The 19329-nt window shown below is 29.6% G+C and overlaps 1 protein-coding gene and 1 long non-coding RNA gene across 5 annotated transcripts in view; one reads left to right on the top strand and one right to left on the bottom strand.

Annotated features, from left to right (window-relative positions):
- LOC139426067 (uncharacterized) overlaps nt 1–3778 on the bottom strand; it is a 114209-nt gene extending 110431 nt beyond the window's left edge. Inside the window, exon 1 of the long non-coding RNA XR_011637345.1 lies at nt 3643–3778. This is a non-coding gene — a long non-coding RNA (uncharacterized lncRNA). The remainder of the gene's footprint in view (nt 1–3642) is intronic.
- Nucleotides 1–19329, top strand: part of LOC107441786 (tyrosine-protein phosphatase 69D) — a 521936-nt gene that overhangs the window by 198947 nt on the left and 303660 nt on the right. The window lies entirely within an intron of this gene.

The following is a 19329-nucleotide window of genomic DNA, read 5'->3' as shown; positions in this document are numbered from 1 at the left end:
CTTTGATTGTATCAAAAGTTAAGTTTTGAGATTATTATTTTTCTATGAAGACATTTTATTTGATTTATTTGAATTTCAAAACTTTGATTACTCCAACTATTATTTTAAGATTTACAATAAATTGAAAGGGCTAGCGGAAATATAAACGTAAATTTTAAATGATAGATAAAATCCATTAAATATATAATTGGTGACATCACGCCATGTTGATTTCGCCAATAATTCTCTAAAATAACATATCAATGATAAATAATTCTTAAAAAATGAAGAATAAACTCCATGGAGCTCAGTTTTGATCAAACAAAGATTTAAGTTATCAAACATCATTGGTGTTATCTTAATTATACTGAAAATAAAGACATGATCGTCTTCAGTTTAATTTAAAACAATACCTTATACTAAACAAATGTGAAAAAAATCATTTTTAAAACGTCCCCCCCCCCTTGAACGGATTACTTAACATTTCAAATATTTTTGAAATCTGAGTATTAAAGTGTTTTCAGAGAAAAAGTTGAGATGAGAAAAGCATATCCAGTCAACTTTTTACACTGTAAAAAATTTCAGAAATTAATTTTGACTCGACAAAAAGTGCCGCATAGGCGATGATTCAGTTGCAGAGTGAAGTGTAGCTGCCAATACAACTATTAAATTCCAATTCACTAGTTTAAAAGACATGTTAACTAGATTCTTTAACTTGTATATAAGGCATGATAACTCGGGGTGGGGAAGTAATGTAGCGTAACTACCACTACAGTTGTTCAATTCCTATAATTTTTATATTAAGACATGTTAACTGAACTCTAAATGGAGGCTCCTTTTAATAGATAACGGTTGACATTTTACTACCATCGTTGAACAGCCAACCCAATTTTATGGGTTTATGACTACTAATGTTCAACTCCGTAGCCTTGTCATTTTGAACCCAATCCAGAAGACAAGGGAACTCCTGGATCGAGAATTGGGAGAAATTTCGCCTTCGTGGATGACTTTCTGTTGGAGCTAACCCGCATTTGCGTTACATGGAGAGAAAGACCCCGAGAACCTCCTACGATTAGCCTGACGGCAAGGGGACTCTAACCCATGATCCGCCTACCACTGAGGATATTTCACGTCAGCATTATGGTCTGTTCAAGCCGGATGTGGAATTCGTATCGACTGGGATTCGAACCCGGTTCGCCTCATATGAAGGTTTTTTTTATATCCGTCGTTGAACAGTCGACCCTATTTTGGGTTTACGACTAATAATGTTCAAATCCGTAGCCTTGTAATTTTGAACCAATCCAGAAGACAAGGAATCTCCTGAATCAGTACCCCCAGAAGTATTGATTTGTTATGGGAACGTGGAGGATCTTACGAATCAACAGATTTAACGTGCACCATTTACTACACGGGGAATCTTAGGAAGGTGGGGATCGAACCCACGAAATCTTGGACATGGGCCCGGTGCCCTACCAACCAGGCTATCCCGGCCTTTCATTAGAAGGTTGTCGGTAGCCTAGTCTTACATGGATGACTTCTGTACGTGATCTGAACACGCCTGTCTCGATCAGCACGCCTAACTCAACATATTGGAGATCGATCGTTCTCTGATTCGGGTCAAAATTACGATGTGAATTGGAAAATTGTGAATAAATTAATGGGTCCGCCCTATAAACAGGTATGACGTATGGTGTGGAAGAATTCGAATTCTTGGCCATAGATGGCGCTACTGGAAAACATAGAACAATCGCACCCCCTCTGCCTAAACAGGCATACGAAAGCAAGCATTTGAAACCATCTCATTTAGAAAGCTATTCTCGATTCTTAGCTTTCAATTTTGCTTTTTATGCATCATACAATCCTGTAGTATACATTTTTATATATCATACTCTCCTTCCTTTTGATATTACTTGTAATATTGTTTTTTAGCATTATACACTAATCTTTGTGAAGTCATACTGAATTATACTTATAAAAGTATAAGAGGGCAAAGAATNGGTGCAGATCGAACCCACAAACTTTTGGAACCCGATTCTTAGCTTTCAATTTTGCTTTTTATGCATCATACAATCCTGTAGTATACATTTTTATATATCATACTCTCCTTCCTTTTGATATTACTTGTAATATTGTTTTTTAGCATTATACACTAATCTTTGTGAAGTCATACTGAATTATACTTATAAAAGTATAAGAGGGCAAAGAATTACATCATTTTGAACCAATTACTAATTTTAAAGTACGACACAAAATACTGACTTCATTTATAAGCGTGTATTTTCTAAACCTAAAACTCTAAGAATGCAATAGCTCTGAACTTTCAACACAAAAATAATGATATTTTCAGAATTTCTATCGGGCAGTATGCCGTACCTTACTAAAAAATTGATCATAAAACAACTGAATTTTTTTTTTGCAAGAAAGGTCACGTGACCGAAACGTTAATCTTGTTAGTTTAGATCATGGTAGCACTAAAGAGATTGCATTCCGGAAACTTTGTATTTTTATCCTATTTTTGTACCGTTATTGCTCCATTTCTGGGCAAAATTTATTTCAAAGTCGTAAGCTTTCGCTGGCAGAGGAAACTACATCAGTTACATTAAAATGTAACAAAGCAATATTGTCTAAATTTTTTACTTAAAAAAATAATTTAGTTGGAATTTTAGATTGAAACAAATTCACAAGCTTTAATATTTAAAATAATATCTTCTACTAACAGAAAAAAAATATTTTTCAACTTTTACTTACCCTTCAGAAGGTAGCCATTTCAGTTTATTCGATTACAAATTTTGTGATTAAACAATTTAACTAGAAAACCACAGTTAGGAATGAATTAAATATAATTTTTTAAAATTCAGTTTTAAATATAATGCATATTCGAAACTAATATTATTAATATTTTTAAATAAGACAGTTTAAGTCTTTACTACAAATGAAATGTTAAATACTTTGCGCCTGAGTATCGCAATTTGAATTTCAAGTTGCTGAAGCATAATTGGTTGAAGACTCTCAATTAATAAATAAGAGTTAAAGAAATATCCATGTGATTATAATGCTGGTTTTTAACAATGAGCCAATACTATGGTTTTATTGCACTTTAGTGTATATCAACGCGAAAAATGGTGGCAACATCTTTACATCAAAGTTGTGTAGTAAAACGCTACACATAACTCTTGGATTTTGTATTTCACAACATCAATGTTCTCTACACTACTTGATACAAAATAGCCGCGTCCATTTTTGTTATTCAGAAACACTAAAATTTATAATTGCAGTAAGATAAAGACACGTTCAGTAAATTTAAAACTAGATTCAATAAACATATTTTTTCAATAAATTATAAAGTAAGAATCATTAATTTAGAATACATTTGTACTGCAATTGAAATAAAATTAGTTTGTATAATCGAACATACCCGCAGCACAGTGAGAATATTAAGATTAATTCGAACTAGACCAGAAAAATAAATGCTGATAAAAAATATATAGTACAAAATTAGTCAATTCAACTCTAAGAAATTTAATAATTAAAAGATATTTACCGCACAACTAAAAGCATAAACGCAAATTTAATGGCCGACTTTTGTTTCTGTGATGAATATTAGCGTTGAAAGCAGAAACAAACAATCGACAGCTCATTCTAAATTATAAACAAACTACTCACTATAATTTTCTTGGCGTTCCTTGAAGTTTCGATATTCAATAACTGCATTATTAACTGCAAATTATTATTATTATTGCATTATTAAATGCAAATTAGAGTATATATTCCTTCCAAATAGATGATTCTTGCTTTATAATATGGAGGTTTCTCAAATTTACGTTAGCTTCCCTACTCAAGATTTCGAGTAATTGCGCGTGTGCGCACTTCTGGTGCGCATCGTCAGCTCTGGCGAAATGCGCATGCTCCCGTGAAAAAATATCAAACTTATATAAGTGAAAATAAGAGATTTTTAAAAAATTCGTAAGTTAAAAACGCTAACGTCGTGGAATATAATTTTTAACTTAGACCACAAAAATCAAAACAAAAAATTACATTGAACATAGACTATCTATTTAAAGCTGTTGCATACCACAGAAGTGAAAATAGGAGAAGTCGCACAAATCCGAAATTTAAAAACGGAAGTGGCCCAAGACAAGAGGTGTAGGACAAGTAGCACAAGCTGCTTTGTTTTACGTAAAACGGCGGATCTGTGAGCAGAAAATTTTTTTTAGGTTACAGATTTTGATGAATTACGCAATAAAGAATGCAGCTTATTTTTATTATTATGAATAATAATATTTAAAAAATATTATTGATTATTGATTCTATTACTTCTATTGATTACTTAACTTCTTATAACTAAATTGTGTAGTCAAAATAAATATAATTTTAAAATAGCGAAAATATATATAGTTTCTTATAGGACTAGTGCAAAGACAACCATAATGTTAAACAAAATCCAATAAAATTATTTTTCTTATTGAATGAACCAATCGATGTAAGATCACACGCGATTCATTTCTAAATTTCATCAATACATTTCTTTAAATTCGCTTTCCATGTCCATGTTTTTAGCTCGAAAATAGACATTCGCTTTCCATGTCCATGTTTTTAGCTCAAAGATAGACATTCGCTTTCCATGTCCATGTTTTTAGCTCGAAGATAGACATTCGCTTTCCTTGTCCATGTTTTTAGCTCGAAGATATACATTCGCTTTCCATGTCCATGTTCTTAGTTAGAAGAACAGAAAACAACATTTAACAGAAACAGTGTTCTTGTAGCTTTGTGTTTGTAGAGTAAATCACGCCAGCATAGCATAAAGATACTTAGCATCTAAAATAAACGCGAGCAGTTTACGCAGTTGCTTCAATCTTACGTATTGTATCGTATTATATTACGTTTTGTATCGTATATTATTACGTATATTATCTAAAATAAACGCGAGCAGTTTACGCAGTTGCTTCAGTCTTACGTATTGTATCGTATTATATTACGTATTGTATTATATTACGTATTGTATTACGTATTATATTACGTATTATATTACGTATCGTATCGTAATATTACGTATTGTATCGAAAAATTCACTTCAATTATTCTAATCTTTCTGTAATTATAAATATTAGTTTTAATGAATAATAAAAATGGTGGCTGGTACTTTCCACCAAGTAGCGTAAAAAAGAGAATTATGTATAACGTTTAACTACAGCACTTTGGTGTAAGACAGTTTATACCATTTTCGGCGTTGAGGTAAGCTAAAATTTTTCACAGTGTACTTAAAAAACCACTACAATGTATATAAAAAACCAATATTTTAGCTTAAAAGAAAAATTTCCTACTGCTTTAAAATTAACTACAATATAATGTGTGATGACCTTAAAAAAATGCATTTAAAGTGCTAAAGAAACATAATTCATAGTTTGTTAGTTTTTAAAGAGTCAGAAAAAAATAGTTACTGCAGTGCTTACCAACCATGCCATCAACGAAAATAAATTATTTGTTGCACAATGAAATCTCTATGTCGTAAAAAAAAGAACTTAAATTACGTCTTTATTTGTATCTTTTATGATCTAGATTAGACTGCACACCAATTTATAAGCCGGTTTTATGTGAGTGCTTAGCCTTATTTTATTCTAACGCAAAGGATTTCATATTTTTGGAGCACGGTCACATGGCTGTCTATTCTGTAAAAGTTGTTTTTCCTATGTATCACTCTCATGGCGGAAAAGTTGATTTACATTCTGACGAGGAAGTATAGGTCATTTCTCTGACAGGATCTTCCGCTGGGTGATATCAGAATTTTAATATTGCGAAACATCAATCGAAAATATCGATATTAGAACTGTAATTTATATTAAACAGAAAGTACAATAAAAGACTGTAAATACAAAATTTAAAAAAAGAATTTCGTATTTTGGAACATTGTGATGATGACCATAGCTATGAAAACTTTTATACTCAATAATTAATTTACAAAAGACATGCCGGAAAAGTTGATATACATTCTGTATGAAAAGTATGTAAAATACGAAAAGTATGCTTTTTTCCTAACAAGCTAAGCCATGGAGGTTATCGGAATTATAATATCATGATACATCTTGCACTGGGTGATATCAGAATTTTAATATTGCGAAACATCAATCGAAAATATCGATATTAGAACTGTAATTTATATTAAACAGAAAGTACTATAATAGACTGTAAGTACAAAATTTAGAAAAAGAATTTCGTATTTTGGAACATTGTGATGATGACCATATCTATGAAAACTTTAATACTCAATAATTGATTTACAAAAGCTATCACGACGGAAAAGTTGATATACATTCTGTATGAAAAGTATGTATTTACGAAAAGTATACTTTTTTTCCTAACAAGCTAATCCATGGAGGATATCAAAATTATAATATCATGATACATCGACAGAAAATATTGATACTTTTACGACAATGATGGTCAATATTATTTTTGAGAATTTCAGATACCAAATTGAAAAAAAATTTTTTTTGTAATTAAAACATAAAAAATAAATTAATGAGTATTTACAAAACATATAAGAGAAGATTTTTTTATGAATAAGACCTTAATCGCTAAATATGCCAATATTTTATTTTTTAATAACAATCATTGTCAAAAATATCAACTCATATCGTTTAATATTAACAATAATTTACGTAGTGAAAAATCTGCATTCGTTAATTATTTTATACTCGATATTTATTGAAGAACATGGAATTAACGGTATATCATGGGAATACAAATTAAAATGTCATTATAATGGTATTTTAACAATATCCATATTTGTCAATGTTTCCCGCAACTGTAGTCTAACAGTTGCAACTGTAGTTATTACAAATATTGGGATGAACCAAGCATCTAATGATGCTCTTCATTGCTAAAAAAATAGAGAACATTGTTTTTTTAATGTTACAAAAATATTTATTTTCTTAGAATAGTTTTGGGAGCAGTTTCCTTTAAAAAAATTTATTATCTGTACTCTGTACTTATTTCTTAAACTTTAAAAAATGCATTTTGAAAATATCATAAGGATTCAAAATTCCTTTTTTAAATTGAAAACTTCTAAACTATTCAAACAAGTTTACTATTCAAACATTCTAAGAGTAGGACTTGAATTTAAATAGCTTTATAGATGCAGAGAAAAACACGCTGTCTGTATATAAATTAAAACAAGAATAAAAATATTAGAAACTACAGTGCGTAAAGGAAAGAAAGACGTTTTTTCGATCGATAGTTTTATTTTTTACAACTAAATGAAAAAACGTTTTTTGAATTGTAAATTTATTATAATATTTTCAATACTTTTGTGTAAAAAGCATATGCAGATGCTATTCAATAAAAATAAAATTTTATTTCAGATGTTTGAAAATTTTCTGAATGATTTTTGTTTTAAATATGATGTTCATCAGTATTCACTACATTTTAAAATATCTTTCGTTACGCTTAAAAAATATTTTTCGGAATAAATTAGCATAAATTTATGTAAATATGTTTTTAAAATAATAAAGTGAAATAGTTTGTTACGAGATAATTTATCATCTAAAGACGAAATAAGTAAGATATTTCTGAAAATAAAAATTAAATATTTTATGCAATGAGTTATAACAAAAACTAAAGTTGCGATGATAAATTTAAATTCCAACTAGTATAAAAACATATATATGATAAAAGTATGCTAAATTCCGAAATTTTAAAATAAGTAGAGTTTCGTGTGATAGTTCTGAAAGGTGTAAACAAATGCTAATCGTATCACATTTTTTTGCCTTCGTAAATGAATAAATGCCTGAACAAGTGTAATAATTTTCGGCCTTTTAAACAATGATTAACATACATTTTTTTTAAAATATNAAAAAAATTGAGAAATTTCATAAATATTATTTATGCAGATCGATATAGGGCATTGAATTACTTTTAAAGAAACTCAGAAATGTGTTATTTCCAGTGGAACCAATCTGCCGTTACTTCTTTATCTTGAGTTCTCGTTATTATGTTTCGTTTAATTAATTTGCATCATGTTATATTATGTTTATCTAGTTGTGTCACATATTGTGATTGCTGTCATATAAGCGTGAATGAGAGTTTTGTATATCAATAGTCCAGGGTCACCAAATGAGGTGTGCGGAGCTCTGAAAGTTCCTAATGTGTTGAAAAAAATATACGAAGTGTTCAGATGCCTAAGGTGAGATGCATATTAAAATATGATTTTGTGACTCTAGTGGCTTGACTTGAAAAACGTGTTTTAGATCTATGAGTGTGAGCTTACTTGACACGAATGAAATTCTGGTAGTTTGGTCGTATAAGGTGAAAACAATCAATGAAAAAAGTTTAGTAATATTGATAATTCTAATGCCAATATTTTTATTTTTATTCATGTCTCACTATCGATAGTTCTTGTTTTCCAGTGACACCATCTATGGCCAAGAATTCTACCTCTGCCACACCCATTCTTCACACCCGTTTATAGGGCGGACCATTCGTACATTCATTCATTTATCCGCAGATCGTAATTTTGACCTGAATCAGCGAACTATCAATCTCTAATCCAGTACCCCCAGAGGTGTTAATTTGTTATAGGAACATGGAGAACTTTGCGACTCGACAGATTTAACGTGCATCAGTCACCATTTACTAGACTGTGAGTCTTCGGCCCGCGAAGTTCGAACTCACGAACTCTCGGACATATGGTCCCAGCCCCCTACAGACCAGGCTATCCCGGCCCTTTTATTCATTTGCTTATTAATTTTACTGCTTCCGTTGTATATGACAAACTAGCAATGAAATAAATTGTTATTTAACCATTTTTAAACGAAAATTTCCAAATAATGCACCGGTAGCATATACAACTACAAACGCTTGGCTAATTTAATATATGCACAAATTTGCATGCACTTTGTTTAATAGTTTTTGAGAATCAACAAGAATGTTAATTTAATGAGGAAAATGATATCTTAAAAGGGTCTCAATGCCATTAATTGCAATCAAAAAATTATTTTACGTTTGAATAAGTTTTTGTTTAGTAAGTTTTGTAAATTAATGGAACCTTATAGAAACATTTAGTAGCGGATATCAAAAATAATTTTAAATATCCAGAATTTCTCTAATTCTCTTAAAGATTTTCTTACAACACGGCAAAATAAATATTAAAGCTATTTTTAGAAACCCAAATTTTAATGCAAACTATATATTGATAACTAGTTGAATATAACGAGCTGTGTATACGAACAACATTGTAATCAAATATTATGAATGGCATACAAGAATTAAAACGACAGGGAAACTTTTTTCTTATTTCACTACTTTATTCTACTTCCTTTATTCGAAATAATTTTAATGAAAGAAAAGAAATGGAGCAAAATGTTTATTATTCGGAATTACTTTTTGATTTTATAATAAATTGAAATACAATCTTTGTATTAATCGTTATGTAAATTTTATTTCCAGTTATTTTCTTGCACTTATTTGTTGAATTATATTTGCTTCTCAATTCAAATTTCGTTTGAGAGTAATTTGCTTGGAGCATTCTTAATTCACCCATTCCATGAAAACATAAGCATCGTCCTTAATGTTTATAAATTAAATAAACGAACTCAATCAAAGTGTTTAGATATATCTTAGTTTATAAAAATACGAAACAACTTAAATTAATTATGCAAACTTAATCCGTTTAAGAATTTGATTTGTTAAAAAATACATGAAGAATATGCCTTTTACGTTAAAATAAACCATGAAATAATTCAAACAATTAGAAGTAATTACATTACTTTAAATCTAAACGTGAAGTATTTTTTTCTTAATATAAGTAATTTTAGAGGATAATTTAAACAGTAGAAGTTTTTTTTTGTTCAAGCAGCAATGTAAAATAAATACTGAAGGAAAACATTTAATTGAAAAAATGAGTTATTTAATTATACACATCTGACATGAATATTTTAACTTCTTAACAAACATATATACACTTAATGATGTAAATCAATTTATTATAATTTTTTTGTGCAATGGTTCATCGACTATCATTTTGTAAAAGTTCTACTGCTCATTTAAGAAGATGGAGTAGCTGACCATGCGAAGTAAAGCCTATATAATACATGCTGGCTGTACTGACATAGGCTAAGTGTCAGCTGGCTTACAATCTTTAATGAACAAATTTCATTTATGTCGATGTTGAAATAATATAACCGAAAATCCTAACAAATTTTTAGAAGCAACTCGTATTGCTAAATATGACGCTAGCTTACCTTTAATAAATAAAATATCTACGGGACGAGGGAATGGCAATAATCTTTAATTACCAATTCGAATAAATGTAAAGAGTGATTTTAACTTTTTAGAGAAAATATTCAGGTGCTTAAGCTTCTTTTAGTTCCTAAACAGCACCAATACGCTAAATGTGTTGCATTAAAATGTTTTGTTTACTGTTTTAGACCCGTGTATTCTTTTAACTAAAAGAAATTTGTAACAGAGTTCGTTTCTTAAATTATAAAGTTCTGTTTAATTAAAAATTAAAACAAAATACTTTTTTGTAATGATTCAGTTTCCAAAGGAATGTTCGATAATATGTTGTTATTTACATAAAATATTTTTTTCGACATTTGATAAATAAAAAGAAAATTAAAATAACATTTTTTTGGATTCAAAATTATTTACAAGTTAAGCCCTGATGATTTTCATAAAAGAAACTAAGCAAATCTTGAGATGGTTTAAAAGGAGCGAAGTATGTACTTTTATAAGAAAGAAAATTACAGTTAAGCTATTCACTTTCAACTGAATAAAAACAAGTAATTTTCTCATTTGTCACAAAGAAGAAGAGCAGAAAAAAATTAGGTGCAAGATAGGGTGAAGTAGGGTCATTCTAATTCCACGGAAAACAAGACTTTCCAAAACATTCGCGATGTTCCAATTAGAATTCAAAAGAAGAAAATCGAACATTCTGAAAAACGAAATCCTTCTGCTCTTTTTTTAAAAACAGCTGCCACGCCTCTCTCCAATCGTCTTCTCGTAAGGTCATGTGATGTCAGGGCCGTCGTCACGTTGGCGTCAGAGCATCGTTCGATGCAAATGACTCGGTTGCTGATTTAGGAACAAGAAGAATAATTCCATTTGTTTGTTTTCTCTTTTAGCTATCCAGGTAACAAAAAAATAGAATAAATATGCATATTTATTACATACAGAAAATAAATATATTTATCAAAGTAAAAACCTTGTAGCAATATAGTTTTCAGACAAATTTATAAATAAAATATAAACATTGTATCAAAGGACAATCAAAGTTGTTACATTTTAAAAACTGTTGTTAAACATTAATGATTATTTATGTTATAGTAAATGGAGAGGTTAGAAATATTATAAATTTGTACTTCAATAAATCGAATAGTTTAATGAAAAGTTTCCAGATCGATGCTTAACAAACTTATAAATAAAAAGGTATACAGTGTTTCAATGTAACATAAACCGTTTTAAATTTCAATAATTTTGTTTAAAATTATCATGATTACTTACGTTTTTAGTTAACGGAAAAATTATTTATATTTAAATAGATGGGATAATTTAAATTTAACTTGACATCAAATGTTTCCAGGCAAATGTATTAAAAATTTATAAGTAAGAAGATAAACATTGTATCTATGGAACATTAAACTTGTTTAATACAAGCAATTTTGATATAACTGTCATTATTATTTTTGTTTCAGTAAACGAAAAGATTATAGTTCTTGTAGATATTTATTCTGATATATAAAATGCTTTAATGCTACTTTGATAGCAAAAGTTCCCAGACGAAAATATTAAATTAATGTTGAAGTGAAAGGCAGATGTTGTTCACATTGAACTATAAAAATTTATATAACTTTGGTTTTACTATCATTACTTACATTTTAGTAAATGGAAGAAATTATGTGATGGTTTAAATTTACCTTGTTAGCAGATAAAAGCATTGTATTTTTGTATAAATAAGAAGGTATACAATGTTACATTGGAACACTGAAGTTTCAAATTTTAGCAAATTTCGTTAAATTATCATGTTTATTTATGTTTTTGTAAACGATTTTGATTAGATTAATATTTAAAGTTTTAATAGGTTACTTATTTAATAGACGAGATGTATTAATATTACCTTTATATAAAATGTTATGATTTTTTTTAACTTGAAAGAGAAAGTGAAGAGAATTTACCCCCATCAATAAGAGTAAATATTGGTTCATTTACTTTACATTGATAATTAACAGACGCGTGTTCATTTTGTTCGATACAAAACATTCATATTTTTTTTTTTAAATTAACATTAGATTTTGGAAAATTTCGGATATATTTTTTAAATAATCTTATATTAGAGTTCGGATATTCCCCTCGAATATTATCTGTTTTGGATATTTGATTTCAGATTTAATTGGGCAAGAAAAGAATACAGTAAATAAGACTTTTAATAGAACTAACCCACATATGCTTTCATAAGGAAGAAAACGGTTAGTCTGGCGTCACTGGGATTCTAACCCATGAACCGACTGCTACTGAGGACATTTAGATTCAGCCAACTGATTGGTGCAAGCCGAGTGGGCGGAATTCGAATCGAAAAGCCATCTCTGGGAGGCAAGCCATCTAACCGTTGCGTCACCCCGACTCTTCAACAACAGTGTTAAAGATTATTCCCANTTCAGACCAGTTGAAAATAGCTAAGTTTTTACGACACTCATTAAATGCTTATATTTCGACTTCATATATTTATATTTCTTGGTGAGGATGTCCCCAACCAAATTTACGCCATTCATAGAATGGGAAAAAAAGTTAAAAAAATTCAATTAATATATATATATATATATATATAAATGTATGTATAAAACGAAATAGACGAACAGTTTTCGAAAAAGAAATTTCACCCCCCCCCCAATCCAATCCAATCCAATGATCTCGCCCTTTTCGAGCTAGTACTTGAGTAACGTATAATCTATGTATGCTATTGTTTAAAAAAAGCAAGCAGAATCTATGCTATTGTTTAAAAAAAGCAATCTAGCTTATGCAAAAAAAAGCAATAATTGCAGTGACAGTAGATGGAACCATAGAACTGTTTATGTTTAAAAAAAATTATAGTCCCTTTAAAAAGGATCAATGGTAAATCTAAATATGTATTTCTTAATTAAGTTTTTTTAATGAAATACAGCATTGTTCCAAGAAAATATTTAACATATAACCGTAGCTGCTAACTATCACCTACGGAGTCTCCGTAGTATTTCATATCTCTCTGTATGAATTCTCCACAGTATTTCGCATTTAGATTTAAAGTGGTAATGAATTGTATATATTTTTTTTTAATTCCTGGATTTACAAATTTAATGAGATTTTAACGAGAGATTTTAATGAGATTTGATTAAATAAATCAATCTTAATTATAAGAGCAAGTTATGGAAACGAAAATGAGGTTAAGTCATTGCAATTGTGAAATGTTTACTTTATCTTCAATTGCACTTACATAAGTCTTTCACTACCGCTTGGGAAATACTTCCTCGAAAAGAGCGAAAGTTAGAAGGAGGTCTGCGATAACTAACTATTCTACACAATTCAACACTACTTAAGACAACCTAGCAAAATAAATATAATAACTATAGTGTTGCCAACAGATAGAAAAATACCAGAGTTTATGAAGTCACATAAAAGGAATATATACACAGAGAGAGAGAGATTATTTAAGAAATCTCTTTCATTTGTTGAAAATAAATTTGTAAAATTTCTAAGGTTTCTACTAATTAGATATAATTTATATAATTTTAATAGCTATACTTTACAGTTGTAAACTAAAATCAAAATAATAATTAGAAAGTCAAAACGCTTACTTGCACAACAAAGAAAGCGAAATTCCTAAACAATTTCTCTATTGTCGACAACATTTTATCACATTTGTTTAGTTTATGTAAATGTATGCATTTTATCTAAAATGAATTTGTTCGTAAATAAATTTTTGAAAAAATAACTTTATGAGCGAATATTTTGAAACATTTTAACGAAAGATTGATTAATCAATTCTAATGAAATTTCTGAAAAGTGAGGTTTATTAATTTTAAAAAAATAAAGACTTTTGATGTGTTATATTTTTACCTTTATCACGCATTAATATTCTGTAGATGCTGGTTGATATTTAAAATTCTTAAAATCAAATTTTATGTTTGCATTTTGCTTTCTTAATATAATATTATTTGATTACTATTTAAAAAATTATCTTTATAAATCAATAATTTTCTCATAACTTCCATTGAAATGAAATTCTTTAATCATTCATTAATTAAAATTCCTCTCCTTACACTACTTATTTAGTTATTTTATTCAAATTATATTCTGTTGATTTAATTTGCACTGTCAAAAGAATATCAGACTATTTTTTTAATAAATTCAATTTATTTATTCATATTTATTTTCGCATTTTTGAAACTCAATTTAATAAAATTGTTTGTTTGTTTGTTTTTTAAAAAATTTTTGAACTCTTAATACAGCCTGAAAAAACAGAAAAATCAATATTATTTTTAACTGGTTCACATTTCTCAAATATTAAAAAACATTCTCAAATATAAAAAAAATATCTGAAATTCTTTTTTTGTATGGGGTAAAAATGCAACAAATAAATCGATATTTACAAACAAAACGAAATCGCGTTCAAAACTGAAATACATGTACTAACTCGTTTAACAAAACTAAAATAATTCCAATTGTTTTGATTTATTTGTATTTGCTACCCTTCCCGTCTAATTTACGTTATTAGATTAAAACTACTAGGTTCTATTAGCAGATTTTTATCAGCTCTCTTCTATCAAAATAAAGAATAACGATATTCAGTATCTTTTAGCATGATAATAGTGCTCAAGGCTAACTCATAATAGTCAAAATTTACCTTAATAAAGAAATTTTTCTGGTGCTAATCCTATTCAGAAACAGTACCTATTAAAAAAACATCAGTTACCACAATAACAGCAGTACCTATTGCCAAAATTAACTAAGCATCATTAACAATAAATACTTAATCTAATAAATAATAATCTCCCAATAAATATCTAATAAATAAGAATCCCCTAAACAAATAAATATCACTCTCCATTAGTTTTATTTTTCAAAGCCTTTTTCTTTTAATTTTATGTTCTGTTGGTTTTAAAATATTTAGTTTTGAAGAAAAACATGTCAAAAACGTGTTATTATAAGAATGTAAGAATTGCAAGCAAATGTGCAATTGTAAGAATTGTAAGCAAAGAAAAAAACCACTTGGTTTCAGATAATTGAATACTTGCACTTCAAGAAAGAAGATCACAGATATCCACAGTATGTGATCCATGACGCCAGAGCCAGCTGATCGTTTATTAGAAAAATGGCGTGTTAAAGTTCAGCTAAGTTTCCCCACATAAATTAGAATGTTATTAACGTGAAGTTAATTAAATGCAGCGTGGTATCGCGCATCAAATTAGTTGAAATATAATTCTTCCTCGTCTACGTCTTTTGCTTAACTTATATTTATAACTTGTAAATGCGTTTTATTGTAGCAGCAATATATTTTTATTCCGTGTTCTTGGCAACTTTGATGCATAATAAGTTTGTTTATGTTCTACATGGCTACGTGCCTGTCTTTGTGTTAACTAAGAAATCTTTGTGAAAGAATATAGAATGCATTTAAAACTTATTACGTACACTTAAGAGAATTAAAATCTTGGCGAACTTGGCTTACTCGAAATGGAATGGAAAGAATTGTTGCTTACGTTTACAAATGCCACGTTTCAACAACCAATCAGGATTGAGATACCCGCACTACGTCACTTGCGGGTATCCCATTATTTGATGATGTAGCCCTCATGTAGCTTTCACGTTGGCAATAGAGCTTATTTATTAATTCCATAACGAAAGCAAAAAATTTAATATTAAAAAACGTACTTTAAATTCCTTTTTTTATTAAATAGAGCAATAAACTAGATAAATTTTTAATTTTAAACATTTTTTTTAATTATTATTGTTATTTTTTTTAAATTTTTGTAAGGAAATACACAATATTCTCCAGTTTAATAAATGACAACGGCTAACCACCTAGAAATTTTTTAATGATTTTTAGGATCTTGGTCTAAAATTCCCGTTTTCAAGAGCTGTCCAAATTTTGGAATGGCTAGTTCAGAATATTATCTCCCTTTTCGATTCCTATATTCAACAATTTGCTTTTCAATTCAATGTTTATTTATCTAATCGTATTGAGGGTTTAGCCATGGGCAATCCCCTCTTTCCTATTCTCTGTTAGATATTCATGCATAATTTAGAAGAAAATATTCTTAGATTTTTCAAATTCCCATGGTGGAAAAGATATGTTGACAATACGTTTGTCGTAGTAGAGAGTAATACTGATTTTCAAGAGTTACCTTCTATTTTCAATTCAGTTGACCTCAAAATTCAATTTACTTTGGATCCGGAAATTAATTTTACTTTTATTTTTTTTAGATGTCATTGTAACTAAATACCCTGATTATTTTCCCACCTCTGTTTATCGTAAACATTTTGCCGTCTCTTTGTGTTCTCATGTTAATTCCAATCAATCTAATTGTCAAAAATTTCTGCGTTTCATTCTTTCCTTTTCCGCTCACTAAACCTTTGGCTGTGACTCTTTTTCTTTGAACTCCGAACTTACCTTCCTCCACTCATTTTCAGCTAACCGTGGATTTTACCTCACTAACTCACTAAACTCAAATGCTCCTTTTATTCTATTCCTTACTGAGAATTTGTTACTTTACATTTTTTTTCTCCCATTTGTTATCAAATTATGAATATTCTCTCCTGTTTTGGTTTTTACAGCCATTTTTTGGCATGTTAACATAATTAAAGTCCCTAAAAGATCCTGCAAGTTTTGATAATCGCTGGGACATTTACCACATTTCTTGTCAATGCGACCTTGGCTACCTCGGACAAATTTGACACGCTTTTAAACGACAGTTCTGTCCGTTATCAAGAATAAGAGAAATCATGAGTTGCTGCTCATTGTTGGAGTCTTGGGCACAAATTCAATTTCAACAATGCCAAAAATATTTCCACCCTAGTCACATCAGCTCATCATGATGCCCTGGAATCTTGTTTTATTCATATGAATGCTGATTCTCCAAGTAATGACATTAGTTTCTCACTACTTCTACATAGCGTGTGGAAATGCATCTTACCCTGATTTGTCTCTATCTGCCACTGTTTTTCTAATCTGTTTTTCACCTTTATTTAATCATTTTTTGTTGGCAAGTTTACGTTTTATATTTCAAAACACATTTTAATTCTTCTCATTCACGTCTGGCAAGTTTCAAAAATAGGTGCCTATTTTAAAACTCTTGAAAAATGTCGACTTTTCTTTCCAATTTGCATTTTTTTTTATATCGAAAGCAGTTTTTAATGGAGTAATATCTGATCCCTTCAGTTTCTTGGGATTATTTATTTAATGAGCTCATATTGTTGGTGGCTACGAGTTTTAAACGTCTTCCGATAAATATATCACTCAAGTATATATTTCTGAATATACACTCCATAACAAAAAAATCGACGCACCAAGAACGCACTAAGACGCCCAAAATCGACGCTCGATCAGGCTGGAATGATGCCGACTGGGGACGTATAGTCTTAAGCGACGAATCCCGCTTCCAACTGTGTCCTGACGATCATCGAAGACGTGTTTGGAGACGCACAGGGCAAAGGGGGGATAAGGCCATCACTATTGTATGCCACACCAGCCCTCAACAAGGCATTATGGTCTGGGGTGCCATTTCCTTTGACAGCCGGACCGCTTTGGTCGTCATTAGAGGTACACTTACTGCACAGCGGTACGTCGACGACACCCTAAGACCTGTTTTGCTACCGTTCCGCAGCGCCCTGGGCTGGTTTTTCAGCAGAGCAATGCCAAACCACATACGGCACGTGTTGCTATGAACTGTCTGCAAGCTTGTCAAACTCTTCCTTGGCCTGCCAGATCACCAGATCTCTCTCCCATCGAGAATGTCTGGGATAAGTTGGGAAGGCGATTGCATCTGGCACGGAATGTTGATGACCTCGTTCGACAATTGGATGGAATTTGGCAGGAAATACCGCAAGAGACCATCCGGGAGCTTTATCGGTCTATGCTACGCCGTGTGGCGGCTTGTATCCAGGCTAGAGGCGGGTCAACACCTTATTGAACTTGTTACTGTAACTTTGTAATAAATTATTCAATTGTTCTGAAATTTTAATCATTTACTATTCTGTACATTGTCTTCCTATCCACCAATTTTCGTTTCAATCGGACAGCTCTTTCTTAGTGCTTCGATTTTTTTTTGTTATAGAGTGTATATTTATTAAGGGAAAATAGAAAACAAATGAATTTCTGGAGTATTTATGAAATGCTAGCTTATCCGGAAAAATTTCTTGGATGCGGATCCTTGATTATCAAAACTGTGTCCAATATCCACTTTTTTGTGCCAATTAAAATTGTTTATCTTTAATCTTATTTTTGGTGAGGTTGTACCTCTAAAATATCTGTTCTGATGAGTTTAAAAATTTTAAGTCACTGTATACATAGCAAATTATAATTTTTAAAAAAATGAGACAAATGTGCAAACTGCTAATATTGCGGGATAAATTAGTTTGAATGTGTTAGAACCGTTCTCTTAACTCTCTAAAAATTTATATAATATATTAATAAAATTAATAATATTCAAATCTCATTAGTTATTATATTTGAAAATTAAGATTATTATTGTGGCTATAGAGATATGTGTATAAGAGTTGACTGACACAAATTAATATTCTGAAAACTTTGTGTAACTACTTGTTCGTTTAGTTACACTAAAATGTATCATTTGTTAAGCAAGAAAACGAAAATGAAGTTATACACTAAGTGCTGGTTCAGCGGTGGTCTAAAATAAAGTAAGTGTCTGCAGGCGACAAAAAAAGGTATATTTGTTTAACGAAAATGAATTACGAAGAGAATTTTTAAATAAATTTAAAAGAAATTTTATAACAATCTCGGAAAGCTGCAATATAAATAAAACTCTTATTATGAGAAAATAAAATGCAAAGAGAAATCACATACAAATTAATAAAATAGTTTAAAAAAGAAGCTATAATAAATAAGCTATAATAAATAATAGAAGCTGTAATAAATATAATAATAAAGAAGAATTTAAAGAAGCTATAATAAATTTAAAAATAATTAGTAGAAAAAGAATTGAAAACGTAATTGATGAAATTGAAAACTTTTAAAATTCTAAAATACACAGATCATATAACTCATGCGGTAATATAAAAGAAGATGCTTTCTGGCATTTTATTAATATAAAGGAAGCGAAATATATTTATACTATATATTTTTAATAAACATAATATATAACATATTTC

The sequence above is a fragment of the Parasteatoda tepidariorum genome, chromosome 7 (genome assembly GCF_043381705.1).
Source record: "Parasteatoda tepidariorum isolate YZ-2023 chromosome 7, CAS_Ptep_4.0, whole genome shotgun sequence".
NCBI classification, from domain to species: domain Eukaryota; kingdom Metazoa; phylum Arthropoda; class Arachnida; order Araneae; family Theridiidae; genus Parasteatoda; species Parasteatoda tepidariorum.
This window is presented reverse-complemented; position numbering and strand designations above follow the sequence as displayed.